Below are 26,120 nucleotides of genomic sequence, written 5' to 3'. Positions count from 1 at the left end.
TGAAAAAAAATAAGAACAAAGCAAGATAAATTCTAAAAAAGTCAAAAAAATACAATAAAACAGTAAAAACAAAGAAAAACACAAAATCACAGCTTCTTTGTGCCCCAGCACCACAGGGTGGCTAGTGTGGACTTGTAGACCCCAGACTCACTGAGGTCACAAGCTTGCCAGGAGCTGGACCCTGCTAAGGTAGAGGAAAAGAGAACATTCCTGCAGTTCCTCAGCCCTTTTAATCCACAGCATTTATTTATCTATCTATCTATCTATTTATTTATTTATTTATTTAGTGCTTCAGTGTGACTAAGGCTGGTGTGAGCCTGCAGACCCTGGGTTTACTAAGGTCCCAAGCCCTCTGTGATGATCTGACCTGCCAGTTATGGCATCGGGACCCTCAGATTATGGCCTCTGAACCTGCCCTTTATGGCAGCCAGACCCTGCTCTGGTCTGAACTCTTGATGGAGGGAGAGACCACAGTTCCCCAGTTCCCCAGCACCTCTAAACCACAGCTTTTCCTCTGTCCAGTGCATCTAGGACTGGTGTGGGCCTGTGGACCCTGGGCTCACTAAAGGTGCAATTCACAGACACACCTGGACCCACCCGCCAGAGTGTCCGGACCCTGCTCCAATCCAAGCTTTGCAAGTGAGGCGGGAACAGAAACCGTGTCATTCTCCAGTCCCTCTGACCTGCAGAGATTTCCTGGGGCTCCTCCGCCGCTTGGCAGAGTCCTAGTGTTATCTCTGTTATATGCTAGTTGTTCTTTTAAACTGCAGCTTTTTTCTGTGCCCAAGGACAGAAGAATCTCTTCTGCTCCTGTTCCCTCAGTGTTGTCCCTCCCCACTGCTGCTCGCAGCACTGGGGGTGGGGGGTTCCCTTTGTTACCATGTGTCCACCTCTCTTGCTGTTCTTTTGCTGTTCTTTCTGTCTTTGGTCCTTCAACAGCAGTTCAGTCTGCCCTCAGTTCTTCATGTTATTATTTGGCGTGTTCCATGGAGGAGGTGAGTTCATAGTCTTCCTATGACACAATCTTGAACTGGAATTCCTACCTTGAAGCCTGCATTCACAAATGAGGGATATGCATGCAGACTAAGGTATTCTGTCCATTCACCAAACACTACCAAAGACTTGTAGCCAGGTGACATTTCCACTCACTGACTCAAAAGTTTTAGCCGTCAAGGTCATTGGCCTTTTGGCTTTTAACCCAGAGGCCTGTTGTCCAAGCAGCAGCAAATGGCCCAGCTTCAGCCTTTCCCTTGAAAATTATTGTGTTAGGGCTACAGAGTCTGAAACACAGGCTGCTCCCCCCCATTTCTCAGTTCGCTGGGTGTTTGGTGGGGTTGTGTTCTAAAGACAACTCATATGGAATATAGTCCCCAAATGTAGGACAGCTAATCATAGCTCAGACAATCAGTGCTCCAGACCCCAAAGGAAGTTACTTCTCCATTATAGGCCTTCAGACTCCAACCATAATCTACACCATTGGATCTCTGGTTCACAGACCTTCAAAGTACACCACTGGCCTTCCTGAGTACTCCAGTTTGCAGAGGATCATGGGACTTTTCAGCCTCCCAATCTCATAAGCCAATACCTTCTAATAAATATCTTTATTCAGTTATTCATTCTTATTATATATAAAATAGATATATATTCTTATTGTATATATGATAGATAGATAGATAGATAGATCTTCTACTGACTCTGTTTCTCTGGAGAACCCCGACTAGTACACCTACCACAGTGCATAAACTGGGGCATCTCACTAGTAGGACTCATTGTGATGCACTCACTGCCAGATTCCTAGAATAAATAAAAATGATCATATACTACATAAAAAAACTAAATTCCACCCCTAGGAATACATAACACAGACTAGGTTGAGCATGTGGAAATAATAAGGAAATTACCAATTTCCTGCAATAGTTAATTTTATGTGTCAGCTTGGCTGGGCTACAGTGCCCAGATATTTGGTCAAACATTACTCTGGATGTTTCTATGACAGTGCTTTTGAATGACGGTAACATTTAAATCAGTAGACTTTGAGTAAAGTACAATGTCCTCCTTCATGTGGGTGGGCCTCGTCCAATCAGTTGAAGGTCTCCTCTGTGAAAGACAGCATTGTGCAGCAGACAGCCTTCAGACTTGAACCGCAACACTGGCTCTCTCCTGGGTCTCTATAGCCTCATCAACCAATTCCTTAAATAAATCTCCATCTCTTTCTCCTACACACACACACACACACACCCTATTGATTCTATTTATCTGGAAAACCCTAATACACCAATGAAAATGGTTTAAAGTAGCATATGATCCAAAACTCCAATACAATATGTCACATCTTTGAACATAGCCTATGGCAAATTCCTTTTTGTTGTTGTTGTTCTTCTTAATATCACATTACAATAAAATTATGTAGACCAGATGTTGCAAATTTTGGGCCTAATCTAACCCACAATGTGCTTCGTTAGACCCTCAATGCAAAGTTTTTGTTAATTTTGAAAGTATTTAACAATTAAAACTCAGAATATTTCACTGCTGCGTTCACTTTTAGATTCAGATTTCTGCTTCTCTTGGAAAACCAAGGGAGCTAGCCACATGGAGCTAGCACTGGTGTTTGGCAAAACTTGGCTGGAGCTGAGGAGCTGCTGATTTAGACGGGGTACATCCCCCACAGCCCAGCCCCCCACAGCCCCACCCTCCTAACTGTCTGACACTCTCTATCTCCCTCTTCTACAACACCTACCTGGCTCCTGCAGGCTTTTAGGTGTGTGATCCCGGATAACAACAAGAGGATAAGGAAGCCAGGGTAAGACTAAGGAAAAAGAAGACAGGGGGTCCTGCCTTTCTATCCATCTTCCATCAGAATCAGTGCTCACTGGCTGGGTGACTTTTGACAAGTCTATAACTTTTAGGAGACTTGCTTTTCTCCTGGGTAAAATAGGGCTAATGGTATAGATCCTGCACGATGTTTATGAGGATGAAATTGTATAATGTTTGCACAACACCTGGTAGCTATTATTATGATTTAGTTTATTCAGACGCAAGCCATATACTCCATCCAGGAAATATGGGGCTAAGCCAGCCAGAGCCTCGCACAGATCAGAAACATGCTGTGAATGCTGCTTCCTTATGCAACTTGAGCAATGTGGAGTTGGAAAATGCAGTGTTCGATATTCTGTTAGTGCCTCACAATGATCTTGGGAGGTTGCTATTGCTGTCACCCACATTTAATAGGTGAAAGTGCTGAGGTTCAAGAATCCTGACCCCTGTTCTCTCCTGCCTACATCTTTGTATCACAGCCCTCACCAAATGCATTATGACAATTACTTATGCCCATGTCTGCTTTCCCCCCTGGGCAGTGAGAACCTTGAAATGAGTCGCACCATAGCCCTGGCGAGTCACAGAGGGCCAGGCTCAGGAAAATACTTGGCCAAATCAGTCAGTCCATCGACAGAGGAAGGGGCCCAGGTCAGACAATCAGCACAAGTCCCCGGGGCAGATGCTGCCCTGGCCTGGCTCTGAGACCACTGTTCTCTCTCCTTAACAAAAACAGCAATATTTTCCCTTCCGCCCCTTTCCATCTGCTCTGGGGCTCACTACTCCTTAACCAGCTAGCCATTGGGGGTTTCACCTGGGCAGTCAAATGTGGATCCCAGGTAGTGATGGGGACTCCAGCAGAAAGAAATGTGACATCACACTCCCATGATGTGCTAGAGAAGTGGGAACCTTCCAGAGAGTTGCTGGCACCTGGGCAACCCAGGCTGCCGACCTGACCTCCAACCTCACCATACCCTACCACCTCCCTAACCCAGGTCCTACAGCACTCCTCCACCCGATTCCCTGCACAACAACACGAAAACATTGTATCAACACAATAGATGCTTCAACAATTTTAAAAATCAGATTTATTGCAGTGTAACTTACAAAAAGTCACTCATTTTAAGTGCACAGTGTGGTGAGTTTTGACAAAAGTGTGCAATCTTGTAACTACCACCATAGTCAAGATATATAGTTGACCCTTGAACAACATCGGGGGTTAGGACTGCCAACCCCCGCCCACAGTTGAAAATCCCAGTATAACTTTTTACTCCCCCAAAACTGAACTAATAGCCTACGGTTGATCAAAAGCCTTATCAATAACATATATGATAACATCATAACAGTCAATACCACATATTCTGTATGTTATACACATTATATACTGTATTCTTCCAATAACATAAGCTACCGAAAAGAAAATGTCATTAAGAAAATTGCAAGGAGGGGCGCCTGGGTGGCTCAGTTGGTTAAGCAGCCGACTTCAGCTCAGGTCATGATCTCGCGCGGTCCATGAGTTCGAGCCCCGCGTCAGGCTCTGTGCTGACAGCTCAGAGCCTGGAGCCTGCTTCAGATTCCATGTCTCCCTCTCTCTGACCCTCCCCCGTTCATGCTCTGTCTCTCTCTGTCTCAAAAATAAATAAACATTAAAAAAAAAAATTTTTTTTTTAAAAAGAAAATTGCAAGGAAAATGGGGCGCCCGTGTGGCTCAGCTGGTTAAGCCTCCGGCTTCAGCTCAGGTCATGATCTCACAGCTCGTGGGCTTGAGCCCTGCGTCGGGCTCTGTGCTGACAGCTCAGAGCCTGGAGCCTGCTTCAGATTCTGTGTCTCCCTCTCTCTCTGTTCCTCCCCTGCTCTCACTCTGTGTCTCTCTCTCTCTCAAAAATAAAGATTAAAAAATTTTTTTTTAAAAAGAAAATTTCAAGGAAGAAAACATACATTTACAATATTGTAATTTATTTATTAAAAAATATCCGTGTATAGGTGGACCCCACAGTGCAAAAGTTCCTTGCTTCAGGCTACTGATGTGCATCCTGTCGCTACACTTTGGCTCTTTCTAAAATGTCATAAAATGGAAGGTTAAAGTATATAGTTTTTGGAGTCCTCCTTCTTTTGCTTACCATAGTGCTTTTAAAATTCAATTCCATTCTTGCATCTACCATTAGCTTGTTCCTCTTTATTGCTGAGTAGTACTCCATTGGGTGAATATACAACAGTTCATTTCTCCATTCACCTGACAGACATTTGTGCTGTTTACAGGTTTTGTCTATTTTGAATAAAACTGTTACAAACTTTATGTAAAAACATTTATTCAGAATATGTTTTTATTTCTCAAGGATGAATATCCAAAACTGCAATGGCTGGGTCATATGGTAGATGTATGTTTCACATTATAAGGAATGTGAATTTTCCAAAGTGGCAACGGCATTTTGCTCTCCCCCTAGCAATTGACAAGCAGGCCGGTTGTTCCACGTCCTCTGTGGCACTTGGCACAGACAGTCTTTTAAAAAAAAAATTTTTTTTTTAAGTTTATTTATTATTGAGAGACAGAGCATGACCATGGGAGGGGCCGAGAGACAAGGAGACACAGAATGGGAAGCAAGCTCCAGGCTCTGAGTTGTCAGCACAGAGCCTGATGCGGGGCTTGAACTCACAGACCATGAGATGATGACCTGAGTCAAAGTCAGATGCTTAACTAACTGAGCCACCCAGGGGCCCCTCTCAAGCAGTTTTAATTTCAATTTCCTTTAGGACAACTGATGTGAATCATCCTTTCATATGTTTATTTGCTATACCTATATCTTCTTTGGTAAAAAGGGTCTTACTAAATCTTTGTCCATTTTTTTTTAACTGGGTTGTTTGGATTCCTAATACTAAGTTTTAACAGTTCTTTAAATATTCTGAATCCAAGTCCTTTACCCAATATATGGTTGACAAATATTTTCTCCCAGTCTGAGGCTTGTGTTGCCATTTTCTTAACAGGGTTTTTCAAAGGGCAAAACGTTTCATTTTCATGAAGTCCAATTTATCAATCTTTTTCTTTTATAGTTTCTACTTTTTTGTGCTTTATCTAAGAAATCTTTACCTAAGCCAGGGTCGCAAACATTTTCTGTTTACTTCTAGAAATTTCATATAGTTATAGCTTTTATATGACAGGATGACCCATTTTGGGTTCCTATTTATATATTATATGAGGTCAAGATGAAGGTTCATTTTTTTTCCCATATAACTATCCAATTGCTTCCACTCCATTTGTTGAAAAGACTAGATTTTCTCCAGTGAATTTTCACAGCACCTTGTTGAAAATCAATTGAACATGTATATATGTGTCCATTTCTGAATTTTTCCTTCCATTTCATTGCGTTATGTGTCTATCTTTATGACAAACCCACACTACCTTGATTACTGTAGTTTTACGTAGTGAGTTTGGAAATTAGGTACTGCGCATTCTCCCCTGTTATTCTTCTCTGCAAAAATGGCTTTGGTTATTCTAGGTTTTTTGAATTTCTATAAAAATTATAGAATGAGCTTGTGAAAGAAGCTGTAAGGAGCCTACTATGATTTTGATTAGAATTGTTTTGTATCTACAGATCAATTTCAGGAGAATTGACATTGTAACAATACTAAGTCTTCAAATTCATAAACCTACTCATATTACTCTATTTCTTAAATCTTTTTTAATCATGCATAAGCATATATATATATAAGATACATACATAGGCATGTATAATCAAATACAATAGAAATCACTTTTTAATATTTTATTTTTTTTCTGAGAGAGAGAGACAGACAGAGCATGAGTGGGGGAGGGGCAGAGAGAGAGAGGGAGACACAGAATCCAATACAGACTCCAGGCTCTGAGCTGTCAGCACAGAGCCCGACACGGGGCTTGAACCCACGAACCGTGAGATCATGACCTGAGCTGAAGTCAGATGCTTCACCAGCTAAGCCACCCAGGCGCCCCTATGACACAAGTCATTTTAAATGAACTGTTACCTATTAGATCAATTAAAAATAAGAAAAATAAGTTTTTATTTTACCTTCATGTATTCCTTCTTCAGTATTTTCCTTCCTCAGTATTCTTGTTTAGATCCAAGTTACCGATCTATGTACTATTTTTCCTCTCTCTAAAAAACTTCTTTTAACATTTCTTGCAAGGTAGGTATACTGGAAACACATTCTCTCAATTTCTGTTTGTCTGAGAAAGTCTTAATTTCTCCTTCACTTTTGAAGGATAATTTCACAGGGTACAGAATTCTAGGTCAATTTTTTTCCTCAATATTTTAAATATTTCACTACACTCTCCTTGCTCTCATGGTTTCTGAGAAGTCAGATATAATCTTGTTCTTTTATAGATAAGATTTCTTCCCCCTCCGGCTTCTTTCAGAATTTTTCATTATCTTTGATCTTCTGTAGTTTGAAAATAATATGCCTATGTGTAGCTTTTTGGCATTTATCCTGCTCGGTGTTTTCTAAGCTTTCTGGATCTGTGGTTTGATGCCTGACATTAATTTGGGAAATTTTCTGTCACTATTGCTTAAAATATTTTTTCTGTTCCTTTCAATCTCCCTTCCCTCCTGGTACTACCATTATTTGTATTTTATACCTTTTGTAGTTGTCCTATAGTCCTTGGATATCCTGTTCCGTTTTTTCCAGTCTTTGTTCTCTTTGCTTTTCAGTCTTGAAGGACTCCACTGAAATTGCCTCTAGCTACAGATTCTTTCCTCAGCTGTATCCAATCTACTAATAAGCCCATCAAAGCAATCTAAATTTCTCTTAGTGTTCCTCATCTCTACCATTTCTTTTTGGTTCTTTCTTACGACTTCGATGTCTCTGCTTACATATACCATCTGTTCTTGCATACAATCTATCCATTAGCTTCCCTTAACATAACATAACATAACATAACATAACATAACATAACATAACATAAAAAAATAAAATAAAATAAAATAAAATAAAATAAAATAAAATAAAATAAAATAAAATAAAATAAAATATCATAATCATTTTAAATCCTTGGTGTGATAATTCCAACATCCCTGACATGTCTGGTTCTGATGCTTGCTCTGTCTCTCAAGTGTGTTTTTTGCCTCTTGGTATGCCTTGTGATTTGTTCTTCATAGCTGGATATGATGCACTGGGTAGAAGGAACTGCTGTAAATAGGCCTTTAGTAATGTGGTCATGAGGTGTGATGGGAGGGAAAGCTTTCTACAGTCCTGTGATTAGGTCTTAGTCTTTTCGTGAGCCTGGGCCTCTTGACTTTGAACTTCACATGCGTTTCTTGGTTTTTTCTTCCCCACCTGAGGTGGGACAAGACTGCTACAGCCAGCTAGAACTCATGCTCTCCCTTTCCCCCAGTCAGTCTGAAAAATACCCCAGCAAGTTAAGGTCTGGTTAACTAGTTTCCCCTGAGTGCAGACCTTGTTAAGAACAGAGTACCCAGGCATATTTCAAAATGATTCCTTTTCCCTTCTGCCTGCCAGAATCACAAGGGGACTTTTCCTGGACATTTACTGTGGGAAAGTAGTCTAACTCCTAGAGATAAATCTCATAGAATTATGAGATCCTCCCCTATGACTGGGGTCCTCCTGGAGTTTTTAACTCTCATACTTGTCCACACTGAGCCTCCAGCAGTTTGTCAATTATAGTTCAGGGTTTCCTACCCCGGCACTGGTTCCTGTGCTGCTTTCTAGTCATGACTCCCTGCATTTGCATGTCTGCCTCACAAGTCTTGGGTGTAGTAACTGGCCCTGTGTCCTGTGTCCTCCCCTCTCCTATGGATCTAAGAAGAGTTGTTGATTTTTTGCTCATTTAGCTTTTTACCTGTTGTTAGGACAGAGTGGAGACTTCCAATATCTTTACTACAGAACCATAAACTGGAAGTCTCTTAAGTATTAAAAATTTTTCTCAGCAAATATTTTTCAGTACACTAAAAATATATTCAATATGTACAGATTTTGTGTGTAAATGTTTTCCATAAATATTTTATATTTTCTCTAAATGATTTTATATTTTTGATGTTATTTTAAAAGGCATTATTAATTTCAAGTCTGATACTTTTGTTGCTAATATAGGGAAATACAATTTATTTTTGTACATTTTATACATTTTGACCTTATGTCCTATAAGCCCATAAAATTACTTAGTTGTTCTAATAGCTTTTTAATAGATTTATTAAGATTTTCTATGGAGACAATTATGTCATCTGGGAATACAGTTTATTTCTTTCCCAATATATGTTATCTGTTACTTCTTTTTCCTGTCTTATTGCACTGGCTATGACTTCCAGTACAATGTCAAATAGATGTGGTGAAAGTGGTCATGCTTTCCCTTATTTCCCAACCTAGAGGGAAATTATTCAATCTTTCACCAGTAAATATGATGTTAACTGCAGGTCTTTCATAAATGCTCTGTCAGGTTGAGGAAATTCCATTTATCCCTGGTTTCCTGAGAGTTTTCATCACATGTTGTTGTATTTTCTCAAATGTTTTTTTCTGTATCTACTGGGATGAATAAATTTTATTTCTTTGTTAGTCTTTTGCAATGGTGAATTATAGTGATACATTTTAAGTAATAAACTGACATACTGCTTTATTTCAAACTGAAATGGCCCATATATCAATAGGACAATGGTTTAAAAAATGTGACTTACATACATACACTTCTTTATTCTCTATTGTATCAGCAACAAGAAGCCAAGAAATCTAAAAAATACAAACAATATATATGGGGAAATCACAGGAAAGGAAACCCCAGGTTATTGATGAGTTTATGAATTTTTTTTTTTTTTTTTTTTTTTACCTCACTGGTAACCAGAGATTGTACAGTGAAAAAAAAAATGCCATGTTTTATCCAGTGATCTCAATAGTCATGAGCTTCTGGTTACTTCCCCCTCAGGAGGACACAATATTTGATGCCATGATAAAACACCCATTTATTGACAAAAAATTAAACAATTACTATCTAATGCCTGGCTGAGAAAAGAGTAACTGGTGTTGCTGTGTTTGAGGGGGCACACAGCAGACATGATTGACAAGCAGTGGCCCCACACCTTCGTCCTTACCTGGAAGAAACTCTTACACAATCCAAGGACAAGGATAACCATGCAAGAATGTTTATCACTGTGTTGTTTGTGATAGTTATGGCACTGAGACCCTGCATCTACTGAATAGAAGTTTTTCATGGGAGCTTGTGGAATGAATTGCTTACTTACTTGGATCCATTCCTCCATTGCCCTGCTTTCTGGTCTACACGGCATGGCTCCCTCTTCCCAACACTCTCAGATCACTCACTGTCCTAGAACAAATTCGCCATTCTATGTTCACTCTAAAATATGTGAAATAATAATAATTAATATTTCATGATTAATAGTTTGCTTTCCTTCTTGGAAATTTGATGAGCTTTTGAGGAATCACTTGGTTAGCCTGAGTCTGTTAATAAAAGATGCCCAAAGAAATTTATGCTGAAATTTATTTTTCACCCTGTAAAGTTTTGCACTGCAAGAAGAAGCAGTCCAACATCTTTGAAGCTATGGGTATTTCCCTTAGAATTTCAATGATGAAGGTGGTGTCTCTCCCACTGAAACCATTAGTAAAAGGCTTGCTCAGCATTTCATGCCTTTATCCTCTCTTACCTCCTTCCTCAGGTCTGGTGCTCAGATTCAGATGGAGAGTAAGCTAATGGGAAACAATAATGTATTTTCCAAAGGTTTCTCTTCCTTTTTCTGTCAGTGGGCTGACTTGGCATTTTGTTGGCAGCCTTCAAAGCACTTCACACTTCCCTGGAAAGTGTTGAAAGCTTATAAGTTCTCAGCACATATAATAAATAGGTTTTCAAAACAATCTCTTTCAAAATTGCCAACAATATATAGACTGGGTGAGACACTGTTTCTTCTCTGCTGGTTTTCCCTGGGAGATATTACCAAATAATTATAAAGACCATAGGGATTGAGGTAGCAGTTCAGCCACGATAAATCACTGAAGTTCTATGACAGGCTTGTCATTGCACAAAGAAAAATATGTTCCAGAAATGACAATACACTGACATGAAATTACTTCTCTCAAGCTGGTTTTAGGTCTAGAAGTTCAAAATTTTTGGTCAGATCAGGTGTGGTGAATACCTACAGCTTTTGCCCCACCCTCACCCCCACCACCCATTTGCCACTCTGCTCCTCACTAACCCCTGCCTCCCTCTGGAGAACTAGCCCCTCCCACACTCAGACCCCATCCTCTGAGTGGAGCCAACCCCAGCTCCAGGGTTGAACATAAAACTTGAGTCTAAGCCAATCAGCACACTGCATTTCCATGGCCCTAGCCATTTGCTTAGGAATGGTCACATGACCCAACAAGAGCCAATAAAAATGTACTTAAGTTTCGGGGAAACAGGTATTTTCATTTCTGGATTTAAACTGTGGGGAGGAAAGCATTGGAGATTTGTTCCCACCATCATGTTATACCACATGAAACCTGAGGCTCTAGTCAAGACAGAAAGAGGCAGAGCAGAGATGTGGAAAGAAACTGAGTCCTTAAATTCAGCAATGTCTGAAACTATAACTGTATGGTCCTGTTAAATGAAACAATTTTTTTCTTTTTTCTACTTAAGCAGGTTTTTTTAAAGCTTATTTATTTATTTTGAGAAAGAGAGAACCAGAAAGGATGGGCAGAGAGGGGGGTTGACCGAGGATCTGAAGCAGGCTCTGTGCTAACAGCACAGAGCCAGACGTGAGGCTCGAACTCACAAACCCTGAGATCACGACCTGAACCAATGCTTAATGGACTAAGCCACCCAGATGCCCCATAGCAGGTTTTGATATGATATTCTTTTACTTCAAAATCAAACCAAACAAAAACCCTCAGTGTTCCACCATATACCCTGATTTTAGGTTTGAAAAATATATTCAGTGTAGGTAAAAGTATAAATTAAGTGATGTGATAAAGAGCCTGTATTTCTACATTTCCCAAAGCAGCAAGCACATCCTGGCCACACTCTAGCTTTCCAAGATGGGGTGTGTGTGTGTGTGTGTGTGTGTGTGTGTGTGTGTGTGTGTGTGTGTTGGAATGACTGAGTGGGCCCTGAAAGAATAATTCTGTCGGGAATAATTCATGTCAACTGTTAGGGAATCCCTGGGTTTCAAAGCAACAATCACTGGAATTTGGAAGTTCTCTAGTAAATATGCAACTGCCTGTCAATGCTCAATGAGTAGAACTCACTAAAAGCTGAGCCACAGAATAAAATGTCTGTGAGCAAGAAGGCTCTCACTGACCATCTCCTGGCAAGGCCACCTATCTCCCTGAAACAGGAACTCTGACAAACCTGAGAGAAGGCCCCTCCCATCCCCACCTCCACATTGCAGATGCACCCCCGGAGCAGTGAAAAATCAGAGTCAGGGCCTCAGAATGCCTTCCACATCAAAGGGATGTGAGGGTGAGAGCTGATATGGGCAGCACGAGTTTACAGAAGAAACTCATGCAGAGCCTGAGGTCCATAGCAGGAAGAAGCTGGCTTTCTCCTGACAGTGCAAGTTCAGCATTCTCAGCAATTCAAAACTCTTTTTAGGCAGGGAAGGCACAGGACTCCAGAAAGAGAAGTCCTCACAAGACCTAGAATTGAAGGAAGAACCGAGACTTTAACAGGAATGGCTTTAGAAAACTATAAACTGAGCAAAGTTCTGTTCTCACTACTGAAGCCTGTGTCCCTTATCAGCACCTCCTTCCCAGAGGTCCAGGGCTCTTCCATGGCTTCAGTCACTGAAGAGATGAGTCAGAGACTTCTTTGTACAAAGGAGTTAGAAATCAGTGTGAGCAAAGGGACATGAAGGAAGGAAGGAAGGAAGGAAGGAAGGAAGGAAGGAAGGAAGGAAGGAAGAAATAGAGTGGGGAGGAAGGAAAGAAGGAAGGAAGGAAGGAAGGAAGGAAGGAAGGACGGAAGGAAGGAAGGAAGGAAGGAAGAAATAGAGTGGGGAGGAAGGAAAGAAGGAAGGAAGGAAGGAAGGAAGGAAGGAAGGAAGGAAGGAAGGAAGGAAGAAATAGAGTGGGGAGGAAGGAAAGAAGGAAGGAAGGAAGGAAGGAAGGAAAAATAGAGTGGGGAGAGAGGAAGGAGGGAAGGAAGGAAGGAAGGAAGGAAGGAAGGAAGGAAGGAAGGAAGGAAGGAAGAAATAGAGTGAGGAGAGAGGAAGGAGGGAAGGAAGGAAGGAGGCAAAGAGGGATGCAGAGGGTATAGTGAGTCTTCGGATGAACTCAAGTGGTGCAACTTCTCAGGCATTGACAACATTCTCAGGCACTTCCCCAACTTCCTTCTCTATATAAGGAATGAAATTCCACTGCTGGAGTTGTATTCCTTTAGCTTTTGACTTTAATCTCATTAAGATACAGATGTCTTCGGAAAGAAAGTGGTTCAGACATTAAACTGTTGCTCCTCTGTGTGAAAGCTTTTTTATTACAGAAGAAAGTGTGATATCTAGGAACAAAAATACAAGAGGAAGACAAAGAAATGGGATGCCAAAGAGGGGAAATGGTATTTGGGCAAGTGGTACCCTGGGATGGGCAAAGCACAGACTTTGGAGTCAGAAAGACATGAATTCAAATCTTGATTCTCTTACCTACTAACCTTTACATTTGGCTAGTTACTTCACTTCTTTGAAATTCTACTACCTTCTTTGTGAAATAGATATATATATATATATGCCATCTCTGTGCCTTAGATCATTGCATCCTCTCTGTCTCGAATGCCCTCATAGTCCTTGCCATTTGCCTGCTGACTCCTGTCCAGGCTATATTTGATCCGTGTCTTCCTCAGGAAGACTGGACTACAGCATCCACTTATATAGAACAGAGGCAACATCAGTTGTAACCATTGCTATTCCACACTGTGACCTCTCCCTTTGACTGTCTCCACTACAGTGAGATGGCTTTGAGACCCAGGGTCTGTGTGTTACTCACTGGTGCATCCCCAGTGCTTAGGAAATCTGAAAACATCAGGGAAAGGGATCTGGAGAGCTCTCTCCTAGGAGAGATGGAGACACTGGTCTTGAGTGAGCCAGGGGAGAAGCAGGGACCCCTGTGGAAGGCTGTTCCTCCACCACATGGGGAAACAAAAAACAATGTCGACAGAGCTGAGAAAGGGATAGGCAGCCATACCACTTTTCCTTTCCCCAAACCAGCTTCTTAACCTGGAGCAGAAGCCTGAACAGAGACAAGGCAGGAATTGTGACCACTGTTATTAGACAAAGTTGAATTCAAGGTCAAAAGCACTGTGTGCGGCCACTTCACAATGATGAAGGATGCAATCCACAGTGGAGATAATACTGTCATGATCCATTAGGAATCAAATAACAAAACATCAACATCAGTAAAGTAAAACCATAGGAAATACAAAGAGAAATTGACAAAAATATGAAAGTAATAGAAGGTTTTAATACACACTTTAGATCTCTGACAGATCAAGTATATGAAAATAAGTAAAGATATAAAATATGTTAAGGATATAATTAAAATTATGTCTTTCTAGGTTGCTATGGTGCATTTACAAAAGTTATCATCTTTTGGGCATAAATTCCAAGGTGTTATAATGCGAAGAACTACATTCTAAGATTGCAATACAATAAAACAATAAATAAGTAGCAAACAGAAACATAGAAAAGTCAAACACTTGGCAGATTTGGGGGAAAACATCTCTCCTAATTAACTATTAGGTCACAGGTAATAGATAAATTACAACTATCAAATATTTAAAAAATAAAATAATAGCATTACCAGTTAGAACTGGGAAACGTTCAGGGTGCCTGGGTGGCTAAACGTCTGACTCTTGGTTTCAGATCAGGTTATGATCTCATGGTTAATGAGTCGAGCCCCATGTGGAGCCCCTGGTGGAGCCCTGCTTTGGGTTCTGCTCCAACACTGCAGAGCCAGCTTAGGAATCTCTCTCTGCCCCTCTCCCACTCGTGCACACTCTATCCCTCTCTCTTTCTCAAAATAAATGAACAAATTTAAAAAAATAAAAAGAACTAGGATACATTCAAAATTGTACTTACAGGGAAATTCACAACTTCAAACACTTATACTATTAAACAAACAAGAATAAAAATAAATAAGCATTCAACATAAAAAAGTTCAAAGATAAAAAAAGAAGTTGAAGAAAAATATAAACTCAAAAGACCATGAATCTGTGATCAACAAATAGTAGAATTAAATTAAGAGCAGTTTCTTTGGGGAAAAAAAATCAATACAACGAATACATCATTGGGCAGCCTAATCAGGAATGAAAGAGAGAAAGCACAAAATTATAACCTTAAGAATCAATAAAGGAGAAAACACAAATGCAGAGAAAAATCCAAAGATACATAGGAGAGCATTTTGCCCAACACTGTATTAGCAACTTTGAAAATATGAATAGAACATATCTTTCCTTATCCCAAAATGTCATATTAGTTTTCTTTACCACAGGCTTGCTGCTTCTGGATGACAGTCTCACATCATAATGGTGACTCCTCACAGACCAGACATCGTGGGAAATTCCGCAGCATCTACTGATATGTAAAAATGGCCCATGAGGTAGGCATTCCTATCATCATCCTTCTGATTTCACAGATGAGCAAACAGTAACTTTGAGAAATTAAATGGTTCATCCAAAACTACATAGCTAATTAGGAACCATACTGAAACTTGACCCCAAGCAGCCTGACTCAAAAGCCACACCAGCGTGCCTCCAGCTGGATGCACTGATGCTGCTGGTCCAGAGCCCACACTTGCAGCGCAACGCAAGGCTCCATCCTGCCTCCCAGCAGACTGTCCACCGACTGGCACCTGCCACAAGACCGACAGGGCACAAGACGTTCTACAGATTGTACTTACTTCATTGCCATTGCCATGACCATCCTAACACTCATAGGTATTATTATAATTCCCATTTTACTGGCGGGGGGGGGGGGGCGGAAGTGAGGCCTAGAGTTAAGTGCTTATCTAAAGTAAGACAAATCTAAGAGGCAGAGGCAGGATTCACACCCAGATCTGAGAAACCCCCAAACTGGTTTTTTTTTTACACTTCACCAGGCACTCTGATCTACTCGTCTCCACTGGAACTGCCAGGTTTATTCACAGTGTGGTAGTTCATGGGATCAAGAAATGAAACACTGCCCAAGAAAATTAGGAGGCCACGGCCAATAATAACTACATAAGAAATACTGCCACAAACTGTGGTGCTGTTGATAAGTCTCTCAAGAGAAGATGCATTATGTTAGTTTATCATTTTAAATAAATTCTCAACAAGCTCTTTACCTGTCAGTCTGTATCTGTGGAGACGGTTTTTGTAACATCAGATAAATGAGCAATTAGAGACTTTAAAAGGCTCTTAAATGTGGTGGAGCTTATAAACCTAAACTCCCAGGGACAGTAAATGTCACATCAAATGGCTTCAGTACACATTGCCTACCTACCCTTTGTTTCAACAGCTGTAATATGGCACTCCATATCCCAGTCTGAACACATCTGCCTTTGAGCAGGATGTAATGGGAAAATTGGGGACCTGGGACATAGGTCACCTGGACTCTAGACCCACCTGTCCTTGGATGACCTTGACCAAGTCAACATTTCTCTCAGTTATTTGCTAATAAAATGAGAGGGTTGCAACTAGAATATTATGAACAGCTCTCCAAGCTCCAATGGTCTTTAGCTTCACAAACCTATGACTTTGACTATGCACAGCATCATTCTTTATACTTTTCTATGCAGAATCCTACACAAAGGCGAGTTTAGCCCTTGATAAGTATTAGTTATCATTGTCATCATCATTATTACCTGATGAGGTCATAAAGTCTATCCATAGCAAAAGAAGCAGAAGGAGGATCTAAAATTCTACCATTACAGACTCATTCCTTTGGTTTTAAAAGGTTCTAAAATATCTCAAATAGGAAAAATGCTCTAAAAATTCATTGTTTTTAAGAAGCAGTAATCTTTTTTTTTTTTAAGTAAAACTCTTTAATGAGCCCCGATATACAAACAATGGATACTGAGTTTTTCTGGATGAAGTGGGGAATGGAGCAGGGACAGGGCGGGAATGGGCACGGATACCTGGAAGTTTCTCCACTTATTTCTTTCATTCACATGGACACCAAGGCACTGCCTCAAAAACCTGTGATTCCTCAGAAGACCATTTACAATTCATTTCTTTAAGCCAATACCACTTTCCCTCTTTACAGATTAAGGAGCCAGTAAAGATTAAGATGAGTGATTGAAAATGGAGAACAGCGGGGCAGTTGCAGAGGAGGCCAGACTCTAGGACGGAAGGGAGAGGAAAGAAGCTAACCTTTACTGAGGGTCTTCTGTCCGTTGTGTATTTTGCTAGATCCTTTAAATATGCAATAAGGGGAAAGCATTTAAATTATACATATTTACCAAGGCCCGGTTCCCATGTCAATCCCTTTTCTTGTGTACCAGATCCCATCCTCGCTTCTCTACTCAGGACACTGCTCTCTTCTAAATCAGTATCTCCCACCTGAGTCACAGCTGTGGCTTCCTGCCTCCCACCAATCCGCAGTGTGCTGTCAGTGTGGCACTCTGACCAGAACCTGCAATCCCTGTGCTCAGAGTAAAAGCCAAAATCCTCCACTGGCCTCCAAGGGATGCGTGGTCTGGGCCTGATGCTATCTGGCCTCATCTCCTGGTTCACCCCTCACACTCTGCTGCAGGCACGCTGGCTCCCTGCTCCTCTGGGAAGATCCCAGGCACGCTTCTGCCACAGTACCTTTGCACCAGCTGTCCCCTCTACCCGGGACACCCTTCTACAGACATCCACATGGCCCTCTCTCTACCTCCTGCAAGCCTTCTCTCCAACCCCCTCTCAACAAGTTTCCCTATTTAACACGACTGACCACTTACCCGCTTGGGCACTTCAGCCTCCCCTCCTGTTAAGCCAATTCATACACTGAAGTCTGAACCCCCAGTAGCTCTGAATGTGACCTTATTGGAAATAGGGTCATTGTCAATGTAATTAGTTAGGATGAAGTCATGCTGGAGTCACGTGGGCCCCTGATTCAACATAACTGGTGTCCTTATAAAAAGAGGAAATTGGGACGCAGAGATGGACATGCCCACAGGGAGAAAGCCATGTGAAGACTGAGGTTTTGCTACCACCAGCCAAGGAACAACCAAAAGCCAGGAGAGCCACCTGGCACAGATCCTTCCCAGACCCCTGCACCTCAGACCTCTGGCCTCCAGAGGTGAGGGCAAGGAATTTCTGTTGCTTGTACTACTCAGTCTGTGATACTTTGTTGCCACAGCCCTGGAAACTAACTCACTCCTTCTGTTCTGCTTTTCCTATTTCCCATGGGACTTTCTAATTGTCACACAGTATCATTTCTTGCTGTTTTTTTAAATATATTGTCAAGTTAGCTAATATGCAGTGCATACAGTGTGCTCTTGGCTTCGGGGGTAGATTCCCATGATTTGTCACTTATACCCAGTGCTCTTCCCAGCAAGTGCCCTCCTCAATGCCCATCACCCATTTTCCCCCTCCCCCTTCAACCCTTAGTTTGTTCTCTGTATTTAAGAGCCTCTATGGTTTGCCTCCCTCTCTGTCTGAAACTATTTTTTCCTTTTCCCTTTCCCTTTCCCTCTCCCCATGGGCTTCTGTTAAGTTTCTCAAATTCCACATATAAGTGAAAACATGTATCTTTCTCTGACTGACTTATTTCACTGTAGCATAATACCCTCCAGTTCCATCCACGTTGTTGCAAATGGCAAAATTTTATTCTTTCTCATTGCCAAGTAGTATTCTATTGCAAATATAAATCACATGTTTTCTATCCATTTTTCCTAAAATTTGTGTGAAACCACAAAACACCCTGAATAGCCAAAGTAATACTTAAGAAGAAAACCAAAGCAGGAGGCATCACAATCCTAGACTTTAGCCTCTACTACAAAGCTATAACTATAATCATCAAGACAGTATGGTATTGGCACAAAAACAGACACATAGACCAATGGAATAGAATAGAGAATCCAGAAATGAACCCACAAATGTATGGCCAACTAATCTTTGACAAAGCAGGAAAGAGTATCCAATGGAAAAAAAAAAAAAAAAAAAAAAGGCAGTCTCTTCAGCAAATGGTGCTGGGAGAACTAGACAGCAACATGCAAAAGAATGAAACTGGACCTCTTTATTATGCCATTCACAAAAATAAACTCAAAATGGATGAAAGACCTAAATGTGAAACAGGAAACCATCAAAACCCTAGAGGAGGAAACAGGTAAAAACCTCTTTGACCTGAGCCACAGCAACTTCTTACTCAACAGGTCTGCAAAGGCAAGGGAATTAAAAGCAAAAAGGAATTATTGGGGCTTCATCAAGATAAAAAGCTTCTGCACTGCAAAGAAACAATCAACAAAACTAGAAGGCAACCAACAGAATGGGAGAAGATATTTGCAAATGATGTATCGGATAAAAAGGGTTAGTATCCAAAATCTATAAAGAACTTACCAAACTCCACACCCGAAAAACAGATAATCATTTCTTTCTTTTAATGTCTATTGTCTTATCTCCTCCTTCTGGATTATAACATAACCTCTAAAGGGGCACAGATCTTGGTCTACTTTACTCACTGATGTCTAATGTAAGTGGATTAAGCAAATGCTTCCAAATGAATAATTAAACAAATACATTTACCTCCTTTCTTCTATTTCCTCCAGAAACTAGCATTAAATTTGACCTTACTCTTGTGTGCCTTAGTTCTCAGACTTATCTTCCTGACCGACAGCCCTCCCCCACCTTACCCACTCTCACTACCCATCTTCCCACTTGGAGGGACAATAAGAACATGTTGAGAGGGATGCAGCCCAGGAGGGTGCAATTACACTGATGTTGCACATATTTAATCCTCATGTGAGCCCTGTGAAGCAGACATTGTAATCCCATTATATGGATAAGGAAACTGAGGTTCATAAAAGTCAAGTAATATGCCCCCAGCATCCTGTGTGGCAAACACTTACACATGTTGACCTACTCTCTTCCTTCTTTAGCATGGCAGCTTCTGAGGGGCAGGAACAGCAATGGTCATCTCTGTGTCGCAAGCACGCAGGCCAGACCGGCACACAATAGGTGCTTCGTGAACACTGCTGGACTCTCCACTGTGACACCACTGGCAAGCGGCAAAGCTGGACTGCAGCGCAGGCTGGCCCCACGGCCCATGCTCCTGCCATATAGCCCACCCGGCCGGCAGAACATGGGCACATCACAGCTGCCTTTTATTTTTCCAAATTTTTCAGCGGCCCCATCTCCCCACCATCCACCCAAAGCACTTTCCCACTCCCCCCGGCCCCAAGTAACCATGTTAAGACCTGCTGGACACCCTCCCATATACACAAATGCAAATGGGCCTACGTAGAATTTTTGCCTGTTTTCTTTTTTTTTTAATGAGGTCTCCTACATTCATGTGTGCATCTTGCTTTTCTCATTCAGCAACAACATTCCTGAAAACTCATCTAAGGTGAACTGGTTTGCCTCCAAATATTTCCTTGTAATGACTGCATGGTGTCACAATTTATTCAACCATATGTCACTGTTGGGGATTCGGCTTATTTGCAGAATCTTTTTTCTCTTATGTTAGTTTTGCTACATTAAACATTCATACATGGATAACACCTATGGATAGATTCCCAGGAGTGAGATTATTATATTAAAAATTAAATGTATCAGGGCCCCTATGTGGCTATGTTGGTTGAGAATTCAACTCTTGATTTCATCTCAGGTCATGATCCAGGGATGTGGGATTGAGCCCCATGTCAGGCTCCACACTGAGTGGGGAGCCTGCTTGAGAATCTCTCTCTTTGCCCCCACTCGCTCTCCCTCTCTCTCTAAAATTAACTAATTAATTAAAAATGTCTCTCTAAAAAAAAATTAAGTGTATACATGCTTCTATTACTTATAATGGAAATTCTCAAACATATAAAAGTAAAGGAAACCAAATAATGAGCCCCCCTAAACCTAATGCTCACAGCTTCAGTGGTTATGAAATCATGGCCAATCTGGTTTCATCAAATCCATTACCCACAGTCTAGAATGTTTTGGAGGAAAACTGATATTCTATCACATAATCTGTAAATATTTCTGTCTGTATCTCTAAACGTTGAGGACTTTTTAAAATAATACTACCAGAATATTATTATCAAACCTAAAAAATTAACAATTATTTCTTCCTATCATCCAGTCTTCAGGCAGTGTTAAAATTCCCTCAACTGAACCATAAACAATATTTTTACAGTTTGCTCAAACCAGAATCTTATTAAGTTTCAAGAATTACAATTGGTTAATATGTTTCTTGTCTCTTAAGTCCCTTTAATTTATAAAGGGACTTATAACTTATGAAGTTCCCCTTAATATCTGTGTGTGTGTGTGTGTGTGTGTGTGTGTGTGTGTGTGTCCCTTGCAATGTCTTTGTTGAAAAAACAATGGTCATGGGATGCCTGGGTGATTCAGTCAGTTAAGCCTCTGGCTGTTGATCTCACAGTTCGTGAAATCGAGCCCCACATTGGGCTCTGTGCTGACAGCAGAGACTGCTCAGGATTCTCTCTCTCTCTCTCTCCCTGCCCTTCCCCTACTTGTGCCCTCTCTCTCTCTCTCCCCCTATCTCTCACTCATACACAATATAAATAAATAAACTTTTAAAAAATGTTTAAAAAAAAAGAGTCACATGCTTAAATGCAGGCCTAGGCCACTCTCCCCTATTATGATTTTACCCTGCATGCTCGCTCTCTCTCTCTCTCTCTCTCTCTCTCTCAAAATAAATAAACATTAAAAAGAAACAAAGAAAGAAAAAAGAAAAAACAGTCATTTGTCCTAAACAGGTTTCCACAGTCTTCATTTTACAAATTGCCTCACCCCAATATCATCTTGTCCCCAACAACTGGTATTTAGATCTAGAAGCTTGATCAGATTCAGGCTGGAACTCTTTGCAAGAACACTTCATCGGTGGTGCTGTATACTTCCATCCAGAGCACACAATGTCTGGTTGTCCCTCTTGTGCTATTAGCAGTCACCGATAATATTGCCTAGATTCATCTTTTCTGTAGGAGATAAATGTAAATGGATGGAATCTTAAGTTCATCATTCTTCATTTCTCAGCTGGCATACTTCTATAAAGAGAAAACTCTCCTTATCAACTCATTTATTATCCTAAGGCACAATCCATATAACCAAGTCTGGATAAATTATTCTTTCCCTTTATTTGCCAGGTTTCAAAATAACAAGGTAGTTTTCTAGTATCACCTAAATGAGGGTTGTTGGGATTTTTGTTCTGTTTCAATTATCTTTACAAACTTGCGGGTTTTCAAATGCAAATATAGGGTTAACAAATTCGTTCTCCTTTTCTGTGGAAAACTGACCTTGGGTTAACTTTCTAGCTCTGTTCCCCTGGAAACCTAATAAAGGTGGAATGCCATCAATGTTACCAGGCAACATTGCTCATGGTAAAAATGACCTCTAATTAGTAAACTATACCTGGCCTGGGAGGACTGTGAATTAACTATAAATACCCAGTGAGAACCCATAGTTTGAACTCCTCTGAATGCAGTGCATTCTTGTAACTGGGTATGTCCCTTGCTAGGCCTCCTGAAAGCTATTCCCGTGGGAGGAAATAAAACATATTGGCTCATATGGGGAATGGAGCTTATAAACCAGAATAGCACCTATACTCATTCACGTGGGCCAGATTCCACCAAGAAACAGACTATGAAATGGAGATTTGTGCGCAGGAGGTTTATTGGAGAGGGTTCTCGGGGAGTGAGGGAAATCAGATTTTGCAGAGGAAAAAGCTAAACTACAGTATAGTTTCAACTGTAAACCTCAGCCAATCCAATCGGACTTCCTCAGTAGCTGGGATGGCCATTTAAAGTCCTAATTTAGGAAGGTCTGCTCCCTGAATAGGGGCGTACTCTTGGGCAAGGCAGCTTTTCTCCACAGAACGCAATCCCCTGAGATTGGTTCAAGTGTGAACTGTGAGCAGCCAGCACTCATACAACTGGGGGAACGATTATTTGGGTCTTAACAAGGATCCCCAGGCTCAAGTACCACAGCATCATTACACCGGCTCATTTGGTCTCATTCCTTCACACCTGAGCCATCACACCTGCCTCTGCCCTGCTGGAAAGCTGTCCTTCCTGTCCTACCTCCACCAGCTAATAAACAGATGCCAGAGGGGACCTGTTCAGTTTTGGGAAACGTAGATCTAAACCCACATTTACCTTGTACATTTTCTGCCCCACATCTGGTATCATCCGTTTCTCCAAAGAGCCTGGCTTCTTTTCAGTAATATTCAGGACCACAATCCAGGAGACGGAGGGCTCATTACTACTGGTTAAGTCATGGTTTCTGGGACTTTTCAGTGGCTGGAGTTAAGAAATATGTTGCTGTTTGGGTTGTTTTTTTTTTCCCAGAAGATACGTCATGAGTTTCATATTCAGGACTACATAATTTTCTAAACTTCATCAGTTGTCCATCTGTATGCCCCTTCCCCGTTGTCCAAAATGGTGATTCTCACTGACATCAACCTAATTCCTTGTTTGCTTTACTATACAAACAAAGCCTTACCCGCATAAGATTTCCAGAATAAGAATACCAACACTACATTACTGAAAGAATTTAACTTCTCTTTGCTTTGTTTTATTTGTTTGTTTTGTTTCCCCTTAGGGATTAATGCCCCCTCCCAGGGATATATCACCAAATTACTGTGTTTTAAACTAACTTAAAATAATTCCTCTTCATATGTGCCACAAATTCACTTCACAGATTCATTTGTTTCATTTTGCTTTAATTTTTAGGATTGGGCTTTTTAGTTTAATTTTGTCCTATAATTATGTAAAATGTTTAAGTAGTTTCAAAATCAATTCTATAAATTAGGTCGTATAGGCCCCTCAATCTTTTTTCTGCCCTCCCTCATAAATCTAATCTTGTGGTTTATTTTTCAATATCATAGGAAAAGATTAACCAATGACTTAAGACCTTTCTTGAAATGAATAGTAGCATATTACATGCACATTTCTACACCTGGCTTTTTGTACTCAACAATATATTTGAGAAATCATTTTGAAACAGTCAACAGAGGTCTTTTTCATTGGTTTATATAACTGCATTAGACAGTGGATGTACCTGTGTGAATATGTTTCGGTTTGTGTAGATATACGTTAGTTTATTTGATCAGTTCCCTATTAATGGGAATTTGGATTGTTTCTCATTTTATGCTGTCAAAATAGTGCTATTATAAATAACACAATGAGTGAAACTCTCTTTTTTTTTTTTTTTTTTTTTTTGCCAGTATATCTTTGGGAGAGATTCTTATCACTGGAATTGCTAGGTAAAGAGATGTAATTTTGAGATTCCACTTTCATGCCGACTATGATGGCTATAATAATAATAATTTTAAGAGAACAATAACAAATTTTTGCGAGGGTGTAGAGAAATTATAACTCATATATTGCTGACAGGAACGGAAAGATGTAAAATCCATGTGTTTTGGATGCACAGTTTGGCATTTCCTCAAAAAGTTAAACACAGAGTTACCATATGACCCAGCAATTCCACTTCTAGGTGTATACGCAAAAGAACTGAAAACATGTTCATACAAAAACCTGAACACAAATGTTCACAGCAACATTACTCGTAATAGTCAAGAAGTAGGAAAAACACCTATGGCCATCAATGGATAAGCAAAATGTTGTATATACCTACAATGTTATTCAGCCATAAAAAAATACAACATCGATACATGGTAAAACATGGATGACCCTTGAACACATTATGCTAAGAAGCCAGATACAAAAAGCCATATGTTATATGATTCCATTTATATGAAATGTCCAAAATAGACAAATCCGTAGAGACACAAAGTAGATATATGGTTGCCCAGAGCTGTGGGAAGGGGGCATAGAAAGTGATGGGTAATGGGTACAGGGTATCTTTTTGGGGTGATGGATTCTGGATTTAGCAAGTGGTGATGGTTGCACAGTCTTGTGAATATACTAAAAACCATCGAATTGTTCACTTTAAAATGGTGATTTTCATGGTAATTAAACTATATCTCAATAAAAAAATTTAAGAAAAAAAAAAAAAAACTAAAACAACAAGGAGCCTTACACAGACCAGTGATGAAAACGTACTATAAATCCAGGAGTAAAACTCAAACCTCTGTGCCTGGAGGATAGAGAAGAATATTTGAGAAAATTGGGAAAATGGGGGTGGGGGGGAAGCATCTCCCATGCATTGTTGGTGTCAGTAGAAACTGACACATTCATTTAAATAAGTAATTTAGTAGTAATCTATCAAAAAATAATAATAAAACACACACCCTATGATCCAGAATTTTCATTTGTAGGAACTTAAAATCAATGTGTGGCTGGCACAGTTAGCACTCAGTGAATGTTCTTTCCTAATATAAAGGTGATAATCACAGGGAGAGATAATAAATTACACAATAAACTCCTACAGCCAAATTCAGCTCTCACTTCTGCTCCCTTTTGTAAAAATACTGAGACAGTGTTTATACCATAGGGTAGTATGATCATGAAACCTTTCTCTTTTAATCTTTGCAAGCTGCATAAAGGAAAGCGAAATTCTCCCTTAAAATATAAGGCCATTTCTAGAAATACTGAGCATATACTAAAAGCAAAGTTAAAGATGATCATGTAGAGTTCCAGCCTCTTGATAAAAGGGAGGTCACGGGGAGGAAAACAGAGCTTGAGCCTCAGCCAAACACCATGAAGCTACAAAAAAGCCAAGAAATATTTAGAGTGACATATGCATGAAGCCTCCTGAAACTCAGCAATGACTATGCAGCAATTGACAAACTCAATGACTACTGAAAGGCATGCCTAACTGAACTTCTATCTTTTTTTCCCTTTAATTCTTTCTCCAAATGTTGATTTCCCTTAAATGTGGCATTGCCATGATTTGTAAATACAGTGCTTTGTTCATTGCATTAAGAGTTTAATCAATGCAGAAAAGCCCAGGGAGAGGAACATCATGTCAGTCCACACCCAATTAACCATTCCAGACCTTTCAGTCCATGAAGACATACCCTGAAGTCAACTAGCCCAAGTGGCAGGGAAAACCTCAAGCAAAGAGAAATAGCTTCCTGAATCCACCCCATAACCCAAAAGGTGACAAACCTCCAGGATGCTCTTTGCAGCAACCCTCCTCTGGACCTGATCCTGTGGAAGCATGGAGTGTCCATCAGCGGCCCCTGCCACTAGCTCCAACATCTCACCCACCCAGCATGGTGAGACAGGGTGGGGAGACAGGGATTGTGACATAAGCAAATGGCCTC

General features: G+C 40.6%; 1 long non-coding RNA gene across 2 annotated transcripts in view; it reads right to left on the bottom strand.

Moving 5' to 3' along the window:
• Positions 1 to 26,086, bottom strand: part of LOC102954282 — a 42,739-nt gene extending 16,653 nt beyond the window's left edge. Inside the window, exons 1-7 of one of the 2 annotated variants that reach the window (XR_445606.2) lie at positions 25,963 to 26,086; positions 23,044 to 23,187; positions 21,683 to 21,867; positions 10,449 to 10,595; positions 10,029 to 10,141; positions 9,468 to 9,519; positions 9,051 to 9,318 (exon numbers count right to left, since the gene is read on the bottom strand). This is a non-coding gene — a long non-coding RNA (uncharacterized LOC102954282). Of the gene's footprint in view, positions 1 to 9,050; positions 9,319 to 9,467; positions 9,520 to 10,028; positions 10,142 to 10,448; positions 10,596 to 21,682; positions 21,868 to 23,043; positions 23,188 to 25,962 lie in introns of those variants that run through there. The other variant, XR_006222109.1, reaches the window with a different exon arrangement.
• Positions 26,087 to 26,120: the final 34 nt, after the last annotated feature.

The sequence above is a fragment of the Panthera tigris genome, chromosome C2 (assembly GCF_018350195.1).
Source record: "Panthera tigris isolate Pti1 chromosome C2, P.tigris_Pti1_mat1.1, whole genome shotgun sequence".
In the NCBI taxonomy this organism is placed as follows: domain Eukaryota; kingdom Metazoa; phylum Chordata; class Mammalia; order Carnivora; family Felidae; genus Panthera; species Panthera tigris.
The sequence above is the reverse complement of the archived record's forward strand: the minus strand, read 5'-3'. Positions and strand labels throughout refer to the sequence as shown.